We start from the raw sequence: 11,199 nt of genomic DNA, 5'->3' as shown, positions 1-11,199 counted from the left end.
AAAATATTTGTAATATTTGTTTTGCATGCCTGCCGAGCTCAACAGCACTACAAATTTCCAGTATACAAACTCATGACACAATTCCTCTCTGGAACAGCTGAACAGTTTAAAGTTTTGTTGCACATAACCATAGCTGTAGTTACAGTCACACGTAGGAAGTTATAGATCAAGCCTTATTTTCCAAAATCTTTCCAATATACATTTGCTTGAAAAAAGGTTTTTGAACTCCCTTAACCTACATGTGACAAATGCAAGGAAAAACTTATTTTCTATCAAAGAATTACAAGTTCACTTTTCATCAGCATTAGCATATGAGCAAATCCAATCAAAAAAAAAAAAATGGGATGACCATGTCAACTTAAGTTTGAATCCTACTGAAATGTTTAGGAATTGGGCATGAAAAATACAAACACTTAAATATCTTACAGCTAAAGGAATTTTAGCATGAAGGACAAACAACGCCCCCCACCCCATCCAATCTCCAGCATATTTTTGATAAAAGTGAGAAAAACTATGCGCTGCGTGTGTTGTGTTGGCTGTTTCCTCACTAAAGATTATATCTACTGATGTATGTATTGATGTTTTTTCAAGTAAATTGTAAAAAACAAACAAACAATACGTTTAAAAATTGAATTTTCCATGTAGTGTTGTTCAACTGCATTCTACCTTCTCTGCAAACCCTTGGCATCCAATACTTTTGTTATATCAGAACCACTTGCATCTTTGAGATACACCCCCTTTTGACATGATGCAGTGTGAGAGTGTGAGATATGAGAATCCAAATGCAGCATGCAAGAATAGAGTTCATTAAAAAATAAAGACAAATCATTTATTTTCCAAGTTCTGGCTTATAAAAGTCCCAACATAAATGCAAATCATAGTCCAGGAATCAAAGGAACGAATATCTAACCCGAACCAGAGAACAACAGGGAAACACACAGAGGAACACAAGCAAAGTGAAGGTACATACGAGGTAACGAGGTATGTTGAGACAGCTGACACAGGTACTGACAATCAACACGTTTAGTTTCACTTTCTCTGGGGATAAATGACACCAAACTAAAACAGAGGGTGAGAAGCAACAACTAAACAGGGAAACAGAGACACGGAACTAAACTGAACATAGATGAATGACACAGAGTGAAAAGACACGAAAAACAGGGAATACAGTTAAAACCTAAACAATAAACAAATTAAGAATCAAATCCTTGGACAAAGACCAAGCACCATGAAACTGCTGTGTCCTGAAGTATATCTAAATTGGTATGATGCTAAGAATTACTACTGTGCATACATGTACTTGGAATGTGGAACATGGTTAAGAAACTTAGACTAAATGCACACATGTAGTGTAAGCACTGTGGGATCACACCCCTCAGTAGCAGAATGTAGAATTCTGTTCGTTGCTAAAGTGATTCTAATTTCTAAAGACTGCATAGAAAACCAGCAAAAACAATGTTTTATATTTAAATTGTTCCATAATTGGACTTCATTTTTCCACTTCGACGGTACTCTGGTAATGCCTTGTTTTCACTGGCTTTTACAACAGTATTAATTAAACTATAATATTGAAGTTGTGTAGATTATGAAATAATTACAAGGCTCATAGAATGAGGGAAAGACAGCCCAAGGACCCTCCAACTCTGTAAACAATGTTATTCTCGCTGAATTCACTCAGCAGAATTTCATCTATGAGAGTGAGATTCATCCATAATTCATAATGAGTTTCACTGTGATGCTGCATAATCAGTTTTTCTGACATATTCCATTGGGGTAATCAAACATTCAGACAGTCGGCAACACAGTGCACACTTGCAGAAGGACACAAATCACTTAACCTGTATCTCTTTGGTTGTATGCCCAGCACACATGTAGCCTGTCACTGAGAATGTGCACAAAGACAGTGAATGTTTGCATGTTGGTGCACATGAGGTATAAGTGTAGAACAGTAAGTACTTCATATGGTTGTTCTGACAGACTGTGAGAGTCGGCATAAAAGGCACTGGATTACTTGTTTGTGAGATTTATAAGACATAAAGGTATTTGGTATGCACCAATTGTGCATTTACATGATTTTTTCATATCTAAAAACAACTCAAAAAAGTCCATATCACAACTTAAATTGAATTATTAATGCTGAGGCCACAGTAGTGTGCAAAAGTTGGACTGGCCCAAGGCAAATTACATATTTTGTTGGTTATTGAAGTGAAAATAAGAGCCTTTTTTCAAAAGGTAACTCACTTAAAATTTTCATTTCATGACCCTGTTTCATTTTAATGTAACTCCTTTATGCATATCTAGTTGTTGGGTGATTACACATCGACCTTTCATAATACCGTTTCTGGGCCCAAGCCTTGGCTGTGGCTCTCATCTTTTCAAAGTCGTACTACATCCCTTGGTTTTTTTTTTATTATATTGTATTTTATTTATCTATTTTGAATTGATTCCACGTCATCCTAACCTATGCAGCTTCTTATTAGCGCTACTTATATGTAGGTTTTAAAATCCTTTAACTCAAGATCTACAAAGCAGCCCTAGGGCTCGTGGCATACTGGACAAATCACTAAAAAGACAAATCACTGTTTGGTGTATTAAGACTTTGGTATGGACATCAAGTTTAGGATTATGACTTTTTTGAAGGAAATCAATGAAATGAAACTGAAACTATGCAGCAGGATACCAATTTGTTATGTTGAGAATCTATATCAGACACTTTTGTGTATGCAATTTAGTCCGTTTTCAGTGTCTTCTACTTTTGGATCATAATAGACTTGCAAGTTCTGTATCTCACTGAGAACCCTCCATGTGTGCTGTGTTTACTGTATATTAGCCCAAACATACTGCTGAAGTTAACTATGGTATGGCAGAGCACTCTATGTCAATTAGGGGAATCTCATCAACCCTACAAACCCTGCTTCATTATTTTTAATTATTGTTTACATATGGAACAAAATCGCCTAAATGAGAGTACCCAAATTACAGCAAGCAGAACATGGCATTTTGTCTCAACTAACTTCTAAAATGTATGGATCTCAAAAGTCCTCTCTTTCATGGATGTCTGGATAATATGCTTGTTTATAACACCAGAGAGAATAATCTCAGCCATGGTGTTTTTTTTTTTTCTTCAGCAAAATGATGGCATATTTGGACCATTAAGGCCTATTATATTAGACCCATTGGGAGATGGTATTTTTCAAACCTTTACCTGAAAGTAACATACACAGTTAAATTAATAATACTCAATGTTGAACTGTTGATCATAGAAGTTTGAAATGTGTTCTTGTTCTCATCACCAGTCTTGGATAAGATTTGGAAAACTACAGCAAAGCATTACTATGGCGGGCGTGGTTCGTGGCGCGGTTGTGGGGGAGGCGGACAGAACTGAAAGAGCAGCAACCGGGAATAAAAAGTGTTGAAAGCAGTGATGGTAAATTCAATCAAGTTTGAATGAGTCACTCACCAAAATTAATCTGGTTTTTTGAGTCATTTGAGTCTCTTTTCATGTATATCCTACTGCTAAGATGAGTGATTAAAAAAGAAAATCAACTATTTTTATAGAGCAAAAAAGAGCAAAAAAATTTCTAAAGGGAACATTTATTTTATTTATTTTTATTTTATTTTATTAGTGTTTTCCTCAAATGTGTCAAATATATATTTTCTCATCTAAATGTCCACTGAGCTGTGAGCCAGGGGGTAGGAATGCGCCTTAACATTGGTTTCCGAAGAAGAAGCTGTGAGCCAGGAGGGAGAGGGTGAGTGAGTGAGTGATTCGTTTATGCTACAATTCAGCACAGGAAGGGAGGGGGTAAGTGAGTCAAATGTGCTGTTAGCATGTTAGCAGAGCGATGCTACTGTGAACTGAGGAGCTATTGTCTTGATGTGAGCTTCTACTCAGGGTTTTTTCTTCCAGTTCAGAGCAGAAATGTTTCTGTTAAGAAACTGGCTGTTGTTTTTTCCCCACAATTTTAATTATAAGCTAGATATATTTCTACTAATAAAATTAGTTAGTCTAACAGCAACAGGGATGAGTCAGTGAATGAGTCAGTTGGGCTTGTGAATCATGATTCACGAGTCAGTAAAGTGATTCTCGAGTATTGAACGATTCGTTCATGATTGGCACATCACTAGTTGAAAGAGTGAAATATGTGGTGGGGCCCGTCCTTACTGCCACATTGGTGCCGAAACTTGGGACGTGGAACAGCAGAACTACGACTAGCCAGGGGAGGTACTGGTCCGAATGGTGGCTGAGCTGGTGGCCACACGGAGGGAGCAGGTCAGAGCACCAGATGCAACTGATAGCGAGTCTGGCAGCTCCTGGTCGACACTGCCGGCCCCACTGGCGTTCCTCGACCGCATAGGAGGGAGGCATGCCCCACGCCAGTCCGGAGGTCAGCGCACTGGAGGAACCTGCCATGTTTTCGCCAGAGGTGAGTGCGCCACCTGGACCTTCTCTGTCCGAGCCGGATTTTGGGGCACCTGAGGGACCAATGCCTGCCAAGCCGCCTGTTAGCCTTGGCTCACGTCCACATTTGCTGCACTGCTGCGCTCCACGCAGGTGGCCTCCAGTCCAGCTCTGTCACCGCTCCTGGACACGCGGTTGGCACCCGAAGCCATCTGTTTACCTCCACCGCAGGAAATGCGGTCAGCCCACTGATCCCACTCATACCTGCCGCGATGGGGGAATGTGGTGGGGCGTGGTTTGTGGGGCGGTTGTGGGGGAGGCGGACACACCTGAGCTCAATCAGCTCATCATGCCTCGTCTATTAAACGTGCGGAGACTTGAGGAGTTGGTTGTTGTTGTTGTGTATGTGTGGCTGGCAGCTGAAAAGCTGCAGCCGAGAGTTGAAAGATCAGCAACCGGGAATAAAGTGTTGCAAGAGTGAAATATGCGGTCAGGTCCGTCCTTACTGCCACAGTTACATTTTTGCAAAACATGAATACTTTTGAACCCCCTGAAATTAAGGAATTTTGTTAAAAAATGCTTTAGTTCCTCACATTTCTATGCTACCTTTTTGTTCAGCCCATTGAATTAAAGCTGAAAATTGGCACTTCAACTGCATATGAGTGGTTTCAGTTAAAATCTAACTAACTAAAATTAGAACAAAGTTGCCTCTGTCCAAATATTTATGGACCTAACTGTATTAAAAAGCTCATTCATGGTTCACTGCTTAAAATTTGCAAAGTAATTATTACTTACAAATTTTAGCCATTAGAGTAAATGGTAAATGGACTGGTTCTTATATAGCGCTTTTCTACTCTGTCCGAGCACTCAAAGCGCTTTATAGAGCTAATTCATTCACCCATTCACACAAGCACTTAAGTGCTAAGTATCTAACATTCATACACATTCACACTCCAATGGATGCATCGGAGAGCAACATGGGGTTAGTATCTTGCCCAAGGATATTTGGCATGCAGACTGGAGCAGCCTGGGATTGAACCACCGACCTTCTGGTTAGTGGCTGATCTGCTCTGCCACCTGAGCTACAGCTACCCCATAACGTGCAGTAACACTGCAACCAAATTTCCTATAATTCTGCAGGCATGGGAGAAGTATCTTTTTACAGCCAGATGGTAGTCTGTGAAAGCAGTAGCACACAGCCCAGATAACCACGTCTAACTGGCAGAACAGTGGGGAATGGACTGAGATGCTAATGCTCTTTAAAGTGCTGAATTACGATGAGTGAAAATCAATAAATCCAGCTCTAAGCTCTGCATATCAGTCAACTTGCTCCATCTTAGTAAAGCTACATTTCGAATCAAATTCTGTCTCTGCTAAAATGACTTTGCTGTCAACAGTTATGACAGGTATCATATTGCCCAGACAGTTGTCTATGTCTGTTTTATTCAAGCGTACTTTCTTAACTGTGCTGTAGGGACATAGTAATGTAGGACTATATAAGGCGTTTTCCTGTCTCATAGCTAAAGAGCTCTATTTATTTATAGATTTTACATAAACTGAATATATCGCCTATATGCAATTATCTCACCCCCCTCAGGGATATGGTAAAACGCTAAATGATTTCTAAATTGTGTTCAGTGGACAAGGGAGCATTTATCATATTGAGAGCATTTTTCCCTTCCACACTTTCTCATTTAATGTAGACTTTGAATTGAGGTGTTTTTTTACACTGCTTCTCCCTCTGTCTTCTTTGCCTTAAATTTTCTTCTGAGCGTTTGATGAAATTGTTCATGTATGGAAGCTATTTTCATGTGAAATATGTTTGCCTTCATCCCTGTGAGCATATATTTGGCTGCATTTCCATTAAGAACCTGGTGAGCTGCCTACACTTTTTTTTCGGTGTCTTTTTCTTCCAAACTCCAGGTTTTATAAAGGACACTTTTTCAGCCCAGTGAGGGTTATTCACTTTTTTTTTATGGGGCAGTTACTTACAGAGTCAGTGATTCAGCGAAAACTGTGAAATAAAATGATGGCAACTTACAATGCTTTCCAGCCCTGGACAAAACACATCCCCAGTGCTATAATACTAAAGGTTGACTTTGATCATGTCATCTTAAAACTCCCCACCAGCACAGCTAACTCCTGAATCCCACCATACCCCCTGTTTTATCAAGATGTCAACAGTCATCCAAATAATCATTTACTACTGGGTGTTGGCACACCTCCTCGCTGGAAGACAGAGGATTCAGAAATTGAGTCATTAGAAGATAAAGAGCTTACCTTTCCTGGGGTGACAGCTTAGCCTTTGAGTGGACAAACCTATCCGTCACTGTTCATGTCTAACATTTTGTAACTTCAAACAGGTGTCATGAACGGAAACAAAGGCATCAAGTAATATATCTACAAAAGCAAAGGCCTGTATTGGCTGTTTGGAATAACTGCTTACTTATTATGTATGCTGCATGTTTTACTCCTTTTCACCATTTTCATTCTCTCCTTGTGTTCTTTAATATTCATAATTTTACGTACAAAATGGTTGTTACTTAAATTGATACTCTGGGAAATCTGGGAAAAAGGGAGAGCTGGAAATTTGAGAATCAGATCTCACTGCTATTATTAACAAACATATGGTATTCATGGTGGACATGTTCATTGTAAGATACAGTATTGCTAGCTAATAATACTAAACAATTCTGAAATACGTATAATATAAAATATTTTAATTGCTTATTGCTTTTATACTTAGTATCCAAAAGGAGAATTGCTTGTCAAACCACAATCAACTTTGTGGTTTTGACTTTTTGAGACAGACTTAAGCCTTATAGAGTTGACTTATTGTCTTTGTTTTTAAAATGACTGGGATGAATTGATAAGACCTGACTAATAACTCCATTTCCCTGTTTTCCAGTGTTCCCCTGCGTAGCTGAAAAGCTGCTCCCTAGCATTAACCCTCTCCATCAAGATGGTACATTTGTTCTTGAACATTACATAACTCCTCAATTAAACTTTTGAATTTTGAAGCAAGCAAGAAAACTGGCCTGTAAATGGCCTGTATTTGTATAGCTGTCTGTATTGGGTCCTGCTGTGGACCCCATCATTATTTCAGATGAGCTTTTCTTGAATGCCTCAGGGCAGGACTTTTTCTGAGTGATGTGAGCTAAAGATGGTTTAGGCCCTGGCACAGATTTGTTTTCATAACTCTAGACTTGACTTGGTCTTTTCACAGTTGACTTAACACTGACTTTTTCCAGTTACCTTAGAATTGTCTCATATATGCATTGGAGAGGTCTGGGTCAGACATACTGAATATTTCAAAGCCGATGTAAAGTGTCAGTCAGTGACTGATACTGGCAGAACATGCTTTGAATTTACAACCAAAGATTATAAGCAAAAATAAATATAACTGGATGTGGATATGATTCTTATCCACATTCTCTCCCATAATATCTAATATTAAGTATTCCACTTGAGTGCTTTGACTAAATTTTAGATGCTCAAACTGTCAATGAATGACTTCTCAATTACAAAACTAAATTAGTGTCTGCATTTCCACTGAACTACAACCAAGTGCAAAGGCTCATTCCTATGCTGAAGAAGATATACACTCTGTACCATTCATAATTAATTTTTTCTTCCTGCTGAACATACTGCTGCTAAAGCAGACTGCATTTGCTGTTAATTTACTTTTTGTTTATCCTTTCAGCTGCTTTTACAGACAATCACCATGGAGAATTGCAGTTCCTTTGTAATGAAACAGAGTGCCTTTCTGACTATATGGAAAATGTATTGTATAAAATGTTGTTTTGGCAGATGAAAGTACACGTTTGTTTTTCTGTATGACAACTGTTACAAAAAAGATTGTTTTAGCTCTAAACTTCTTAAACATTATGTTCTTTTCATACCCTCGCTACATTTCTTGAATACATAGAAAGCTATGTATATAACATTGTGATACAATGTAAGCAATTCACTCCAGTTACTGGATGTAATATGTCCTCTTGATTATTTTAGCCAAGCTCTTTTTATTTGCCTAAAGCTTGACTGATTGTAGCATTTAGCCATAACTGTAGCATGCAAGCATGTTTACAGCGATATATGTTGAAATATTGACTTTTATAAATACGCCACCTTTTTCAATAATTTCTCACTGGTAACAGTTATAACAATGGTCTAAATTATTCACATTTTCTACTGAAAGTATACCATTTTAATTAAAAAAAATAAGTCATTTTAATTTGTTGGTAGCAACATATCTCAAAAGTTGAAATAGGGAGAAAAAAGGATGGAACCGTAAATGGATCGTTTACTCCAAGTAACAGTTCAAGAAACATTTTGCAAGTAATTAGTATTTATTGGCAACAGGTCAGTAAATTTAATGGGCATAAAAAGAGAATCTTAAGCAGAGTTTCTCAGGAGTAAAGCTGGTCAGAGGTTAACCAATGTGCACAATGTGTCTATAAATTGTGGAACATTTTTCAGAATAATGTTCCTCAGCATAAAATTGTGAAGACTAAATCACTTCCACTTTCCCGCACTGTAAAACGAAATGCCAACATCTTTGATGTTGTCTAATCATCTTTCTCCCCACCTTCTTCAAACCAATCAGCCTCTGCTCTGTGTACTTTAAATTGCACTGCTCATCTCCTACTCCTTTGTGTAACACACCTTATCCCCATCTCCACCTCTTGCAAGTCATCTCATCCAAGTCTCCATTTTATCTTCATCACCACCACCAGCATCTAGACTCTGGTAGTCCTGCACAATTCCTATCACCACTGGGATTTCTTTTTGTATGCCTCTGTTTTGGAGATATAATTGCTAGATCCTGTTGCACACTTCCTTTTCTGACCCTTGTTATGGCTTAAAAAATGTTTCAATAATCAAAGGTTTATGATATTGTACACGAATCTAAAGGGACAGGGGTGGAGAGGCTTCAGAACCTGTCTCAGAATCTTCTGGTTTTGAAGATTTCTTGAGCATTAAAGTAATCCAGTGACCGTTTTCAATGGCAACACAGCCAAAAAATAACTGATAGTAAACAAAATTTGTGTAGCTACCACAAGAGTGGTACTAATACTGAATTCTACAGGTGTGGGTTGATGAATTTACATGAAAGGAATTAATTTGCATGAACGGCAATGATTACCTGCACTGATTAAATTAAGCTTAAGGTTAAGCACGATAAGGAAGATTTATAATCACTTATCTGCCTGCTTTCCTAAATGTTAGGCTGCTGTTCTGTAGATTATTACTCTCAATAAATCTGTCAACAAAAACGTATCAACAATCAACATTTCTCTTGTGCAACAATTGAATAATATTTTATTTGTGTTTTTAAATATGTACCACTGACTTTATATTTCTTTATTTATTATACTTGCCTCTTTTAAAACTTTGTACTGATGTCTTTTATATGTTCTTATCTGAGCTTGTGCAACGTAATTTTAAGCTTTCTCAAAAACGACATTTTGAGATGCTGAATGACAATAAAGTAAATCCGGAATCTTTTCTGTTCTTTACATCACTACCACTTTCCCACGCTGTTGATCTCAGTACTGGCGTGGTTACTCTTGTACAATCTGTTAGGATGCCTGGGTCGTTGACCCAGGGTTTTTGAGTTTATTATATTATTTATAATTTCTAGTCTTTGGTTTCTTTGTTAGAGTTCTGTCTTTTGGTTTATGTCTCTCTGTTATCCTTAGTTGCTGTCTCCCCTGTCGGCTATATCCCCGTGTCCAGTCAGAGTCAGTGTCTGTGTCTGCCCTGGTCCCACGTCTCTGTTCCCTCTGTAGTGCCTGTCTGTGAGTATGTGTCTGAAAATTCAGTCTGTGTTCTGTTTCCTGTTTTACTTTGAAAGTCCGTGTCTCATGTAAATGCGTCTGGTTGTGCTTCCTTTGTCTCGTTAGGCCTGATGTGCCCCAGCTGTGTTTCCCTCCTGTTACTCATTCCCTGATTGCTTCCTCTGTGTATTTAAGCCTTGTGTTTCTCTGTGTCCGTGTTGCGATCTACTCTCATCTTGCTGATTGTTCTGTCTGTCCGTGTAAGTTTATTTTGGATACTCAGTTTTGTTACTTTTTTGAGTTTAACAATTAAAGCTGTTTTAAGTTACTTTCTGTCTCCGGAGTCTGCACTTTGGGTCCACCATTCCTGCCTGCACAAAGCGCAACCTGACACAATCTTCCCTTTTCTTCTTGCCTGCCTTTTTTGAGCCAATCAGCCTCCACTTTACGTAGGTTAAATCTGTGCTCTCTGTCATTCTCCCATTAATGCAACCCATCTCCTCCCCATCTCCACCTCACAGACTCCACAGTCAGAGCTCTAGTGAAGCCTTAGTCTGGTTGCTGAGCAGTCTCTAGCCTTGTGTGACAGAGTCCAGTCAGTGGTTATGCATAGGTTACATGCATAATCATTCTTTTTTTTGTATTTACTATTAAGGAAAATTCATTGGTCCGTTTGTTCTCTACAGACAAGCTGCAGACTCAAAGTCAAATCAGTGGACTTGGACATTCTTCAACTCTCATACTGCAATTGAGGTATGTGTCCATTATATGTCTATTAAATAACATTACGGGAGATTACAAAATGTAGTTTGTCACCGAGTCACTGGTGACCACATAAAACATTGAACTGGCTTTTTATTATCACTCATAAAGGTTGAATAAATTTCCATTAGTCTGGTCATATTTAAAATGTAGCTCCATGTCTTTAATATAAACCATAAAATTTCAGTTTGGTGCTTTTCCTCTACTGTGTTCACAGAGCCAAAAAGAACTGACTTTTTGTCTTATTGCTTGCTT

Source organism: Neolamprologus brichardi, chromosome 19 (assembly GCF_056152115.1).
Source record: "Neolamprologus brichardi isolate AB-2024 chromosome 19, ASM5615211v1, whole genome shotgun sequence".
Lineage (NCBI taxonomy): Eukaryota > Metazoa > Chordata > Actinopteri > Cichliformes > Cichlidae > Neolamprologus > Neolamprologus brichardi.
This window is presented reverse-complemented; position numbering follows the sequence as displayed.